The following is a 6,000-nucleotide window of genomic DNA, read 5'->3' as shown; positions in this document are numbered from 1 at the left end:
AGGTAATGATTATCAGGAGCCAGGTACAAGGTACATTACATATATTAACTCGTTTACTCCCTATGATAAGTAGATAAAGTTAATAATTTCTTATCCCCATTTAATAGATGAGGAACCTGAGGCACAGAGAGGAGAAATAACTTGTCCAAGGTTACCAACTAGTAGGCAGTAGAGCTGGGTGATGGAGATGGGCAGTCTGGCTTCAAAGCCAGTGCTGTTGGCCATTATGCTATAATTAAAGAGGCTCTAGGTGCACAGGGTCAGGGACAGAGCAGGGTTGAGGCTGGGAAGTTTAGGTATATCCACTATAAACACTTTCAGCTTCAAGTAATGCCCAGTCAACAGTGGCATAAACAAGGAAGGAGTTATTTTTCTACAGCAAAATGTCTGGTGGTGTTTCTAGCATTGGCACAGAGGCTGTAGGGAGCCCGAGTTCCAGGAGGCACCCCTTTTCTTCCTCCCACTGCTCTACAGCAGGCCCAGGTCTCTAGTCCACTTCCACGGGGTTGAGAGTTTTTGCTTGCATACCTTCCTCTTATCAGGAAGGGAAAACCCTTCCCGATGTTCCATAGCCAGAACTCTTCCAAATAATTAGGCAGAACTGGGTTATATGCCCACCTCCAGACTAAGACTAGGGCCTGCCTTCCCTGAGACCAAGGGATTTCTAGGAATCTGTAGGTAAAAAGAAAAGGAAGAGTGAATTTTGAGTTGGTAACCGGTAGGGTCTGCCAAAGGAAGCCCATGTGCAAAAACTAAGCAGAAAACCAGAACGTGACAAAAACAAGGGATAGGAAGAGGCTCAGTGTGGCTGGAGACAAGCTTGACAGATGGCAAGAGATGAGGCTGGAAAGGTGAGAGCCCAGATCATGAAGACCATGCATGCCATTTTAGTGAGTATACACTTCGTTCCGTAGACAAAGGAGAATCATTAAAGAATTTTAGACAGGGCCATGACCTGAGATGATTTGTTTAAGAAGATCATTTCTGGTAGCTCAGTGAAGAATATTTGAAGGGAACAAGAAAGAGGAAAGGCACGGAACTAGTTGGGAAGATGTCCTGAGGTCTTGCACATACATGGTGGTAAGAGGGGTGGGCTGCCATTTTTGGTAGGGAGAACCAAAGACAGTGATAATATTTGGGAGCAAGGGCCTGAGGGAGACAAGAGAACTTTGAGGAATATTATCTGCATTTCCACTAGTAAAAACGCTATCTTAAAAAGATAGAACTCCTGAAACCCAGCCTTGGGAATCAAGTTCACAATAGTGAGTTGGCAATCACTGAAGAAGGAAATACACAAAGGCCATTCATTTTAGTAAACCTGAGTTTTATTACACACACACACACACACACACACACACACACACACACACAGAGTCATATCAAATAGTTCCACAAGGCTTACAATAATAGTCCCAACTCAACCCACTAACACCGCGACGTCATTGAAGTGTCTACTTAGTTTTTTCTTCTGAAGTCTATCTCTTCTTCAATGTCTAAAATATCATTAGCCTACCACCACAATTACGGTTTGGCTAAGTATGGCATTCTAGTATGGAAATCCTCTCCCCTCAGTATTTTGGAAAGCACGTTTCTGTTATCTTCTAGCACCTACTCTGGCCACAAAGTCTGATGCCATGTAGATTTCTGAACCGTTTTGGGTCATGTTTTCATTGTTGATTGTTTGTTTGATCTTTTCTCTGTGGAAGCTGTTAGGATTTTCTCTTTATTTCTGGCATTTTGAACTTTCATAGTGATTTCCCTTAGCTCTGTTTCTCCTTTTTCTTTTTTTTAATTTTTTTTTCTCTTTAAAATAATTCTGCAAAGTGCTCAGTGGGCCTTTTCAATTTGGAAACTCATTTCCTTAAACTGTGAAATTGTATTGAAATCTATTGAAGTCTTTGATAATTTCTTCACTTATTTTTTCTCTCTCTGGAATTTCTATTAATCACTTGTGGCATCATTTCATTTTCTTATTATTGTTATTTTACTGTTAGCTGAGTAATCCCCCGTTTTTCTATGGTGTCCCCACCTTCAGTGGTGTCTGGTATCCTGAAATAAGAATCCTTCTGGTTTCGCCTTGCCCAGGGTCCCTCTTAACTCTGGGCTATGGACAGGTATTTACTGGATTGTGCGGGGCAGGACCAAAGATGCAGAGGGGCAGGACAGTGCCTCTTAGGCAGGCTTTCAGCCCCTTCCTCTATTTGCAGCCCACCTGTGCTCTGAATTTCCGATGTACTTGGTGCTTTCCATTTCTGACTCTCCAGGGATCCAGAGCATGTACTAATTTCCTTCTTGCTGTCCCCCACTTCATACTTCAGTTTCCATTTTCTCTGGTCGGCTAATCTCACTTGCCCACCTGTTTTTTTATCTCTTTCGATCTACATCTGACTCTGTCAGTACCACTGGAAAGCATCTAATCGAGACAATGAACCTCTTAACTGAGAACGATGTGTGAATGTGCTTCAGAAGTTGTGCAATAATGTTGCACCATGTTCCCCCATGAATCAAGGTATCCTGACTCTCTGCAGTCTCCTCCCACCACAGAATCTGTGTCTTGCCAATGGGACATTAGCAAATGCCAGTCAAGCAGAAGCTTGCACGCTAGGTGATATCCTCTGGCTGCTAGGAACTCAGACCACTGGGTGAAGAAACAAAAGCCAACCTCCTGCATAGTGAGAGACCACAGGGAGGGAGAAGCCAAACCTCCCGGTAGAGCCCAGCCCTCAGTCACCCCGGCTCCCCACTGACTGTAAAGGGGAGAACTCAGTTAATACCAGCAGAAGCATAGCCCACCTCAGCCCAGCCCAAACCACCTACTCACACAATTTTGTGAACAAATACAATGATTGTGGTTCTTGGCCGTCATGTTTTGGAGTAGTGTGTTATGCAAGGAGTAACTGACAAGGAGGTGTTACATTGAAGGTTTCTTTTTTGTTTCCTTTGCATTTAGGGATCCCAGAAAAAGGTTATTCTGTTTTTGTTCTATGCGTCCCTGCAAGTTTACGCTTCTATGTATCTCTTTATCTCCGTTTTACTATGGTTTGGGGAAGGAAAAAAGTAAACGTACAAATCAGTTCCATTCCAACTGCAAGTCTGTGTTCCCTTCTCCTTTCTCGTCCGACAGGTATCTATTGAGCGCCTAGTGCTATCAGCACTTGCGAGGCGGCTCTTGTTTCATCTGTACAATAACACACTGCCTTGGGCATCATTCTCCCCTTCCACAGATGAGACAACCAAGACTCAGCGAGGTGAAGCAACCTGCTGGAGGTCCCACAATTAACAAGGAGGATTGTTAGGATGTGTTCTTTCAGCGGAGTGCCCACAAAGCCCCCAGTCATTGCAGTACATTTTGTTGAACCAGAAAATAGACCGTAGAGAAGCCAAAGTTGGGATGGATGTAAGACCCGTCATTGAGTAGACTTGAGCAGCTAGTTGACTGGCTACGGGCGGTGAGCAAGAAACAATGGCTAGGAATCCCACCTCCTATTCGTCTGCCTTTGACCTGGAGACATGGGACAGCACCACGAACAAGAAGGGACAACAGAGGCATGGACATCTTAATTGAGGAAGGTGGAGCACTGGCTTTAGAAGGGCAGTCTTGGATCGTCCTCCTTCTCCCCTGCGTCTTCTGCTGAGCACGGTTGTCAGCACGGCTTGTGGTCTGCTTGTATTAGGGAAGATTGGTTGGTGCCACTTACAGGACGCTTTCCCAGGGTAAATGGTAGTTGCTGATTGTACTCCCGGGTGGTGGGTGGGGAGCTAAGCCCCGTGAGGCTCAATATGGTTTACGGCTGTCAAATGGTTAAAACTCCAGACGTTGCTTGGGCAGTATTCCCAGAAGGCCGCCAAATGACTTTTGTGCTCGGTGTAAGGGAAATTAAGTGCCGAGAAAAGTGTGTTCAATTTAGATCCATCTGGTCTGTTGCTTCTTTCCTTTCTTTTTCTCCAGGAAAGGGAACTATTCAAAGATACTTTGGGACTGCTTTAACCTGCTAGGAAGCAAGGGTGTTGCCAGCCTAGCATGCTGAAGAGCAGAGAGAAAAAGTGCTCTGATTCTAATTGGTAGCAAGGTCACCTCAGAGCAGAGATGGCCATCCAGGCTGCTGGCTCCTGACTCAGAACCTGGGAGGAAAGAAAGGGTGTATGGTTCGAGAAGACGTCTGAAGAATGCAGAAGTGACCCTTGCTAGAAAATGGTCTCTTACAGTATCTTCTAGCCAGCATGTGAACACCTGAAGCTTGGCTGAACAATGTCACTGGATTCCAAATAGGAAAAGCAAAGCCATCGATCTTAGGTTTTCTGAGGGGCCCCAACTTCAAATACTCATTCTCAGTATTGGATCACGAGTGTGGAGTAACTGGTCAGTGAATCTATAAACCACATGAGCTTATAATAAAAGACATCCAACTATGGAACCTATATGGCTGTTACTAAAAATGAGGTAGATAATAATTTACGTTTATTAAGCATTTAACCATATGCCAATCGCTGTTCTAAGTGTTTTACTGCCTTTTTAATTTTTAGTCAGTTCCTCCACCCCCACCCCAGGCAACCTCAAGAGGAGGTCCTGTTACTATTCTCATTTTACACTTGAGTATACGAAGGCTCAGGGAGGTTAGCTAGATTGTTCAACATGTACAGCTAGCGAGTGGTAGAGCTGGGATTTGAAGCCAGGTGACCTGCCTCTAGAACCCAGGCCTACCTGGGATCAGAGGCACACAGCCAGTTGGTAGCACAGGTGCCCCTGAGAGGCACTGAGGGAAAACGGATGGAAGACTTTCACATTCTATTTTATCGAATGCTATAATGTGAGCACCCCCCCTTTAAATATGTGTTAGTTGTTTGCTTTCAGCATATATGACAAAAGGAGAAGCAAGGCTGGGGAAAATGGGATAGCAAAGCAGCCTTTTGTTCCTTTTTTGCAATGTAGCTTTTGAGTCAGGACATGGTACTGTCCCCATTATGTTAGAGGTAGGAATTTATTTAGGCACAAGACAAGTCTAGGCCGGGGACCAGGAGCTACCATAGAAGTCGGGAATCTTGGCATAATGGAATTATCTTCAGAACGCCTATAAGCCACCTGTGGGCAAGTGGGGATATGGGCAGGTTTAGAGTGAGCCCTTGAGACAGAGCAGAGGGCTGGAAATCACAGGTAAGAGTAAACTGAAAGAGCCCAGAGCCCGGGAGGGCAGGGCTAGGTGACGGCTGGCAGAATGAGCAGCTGGAAGCCAGGAGCCCCAGAGTGGCTAAGGGAGTGGGGTAGGGAAAGGGACGTGAGGTCCCACGAGGACGGTGAGCATCTGCCTCAGCCAGGAGGCGTCTCGGAGAGCTTCCGGGGAAGTCTTGAAGGCAGATGAAGGTGACGGGGAGAGGATGGGGAGAAGGGTCAACCTGGCCAAGGTGGGGTATGTGGAGGCAGGAAGGAAGGAGTGAGTCCTGCTGATGCCACGCTAAATACCGCTTGGCTTTCACGCAGAGTTTCTACATGCGTTGTCACTTTGCAAGGTTTCCTCTCAGGGATGCACACCCTTGGGAACATGCATGTCACCCTTTCAGCTCAGCAGGAAGGAGACCTCTCAGAGGGGTGGCGACAGAGTGAGGCTCTCCAGGCCAGTGGGTCTGGGCATTTGGCAGTAGCTAATCTGTCTGGCTCGCCACTGGAACTGCACCCCTCGCACCAGGCTGGTCACGTACTAGGAGCTCAATCATTATTTGTTGAATTAATTTGCTTGATAAATGTGTGAAATAGCTGAATGTCTTTGGGAAAATTGTACTGTATCTTGGGATGAAAATGTCAAACCCTCTTTTGGTCTTTAATTAGTAACCCTCTTGATCAAAATACTAATAGTTCCGATTGCTAGCATTTATTGAGCACTTACAAGTGCTAATCCTTTACATTTTAAGTAACAGGAAGCCCAATCCATTTTTCATGTTAAAAGTCCAGGCACAGATCCTACTGGGTCAGGTAAGGTTTGATCAGGGGTCTGGCTTGGTTTCTCT

This window comes from Ailuropoda melanoleuca, chromosome 16 (assembly GCF_002007445.2).
Source record: "Ailuropoda melanoleuca isolate Jingjing chromosome 16, ASM200744v2, whole genome shotgun sequence".
Classification (NCBI taxonomy): domain Eukaryota; kingdom Metazoa; phylum Chordata; class Mammalia; order Carnivora; family Ursidae; genus Ailuropoda; species Ailuropoda melanoleuca.
This window is presented reverse-complemented; position numbering follows the sequence as displayed.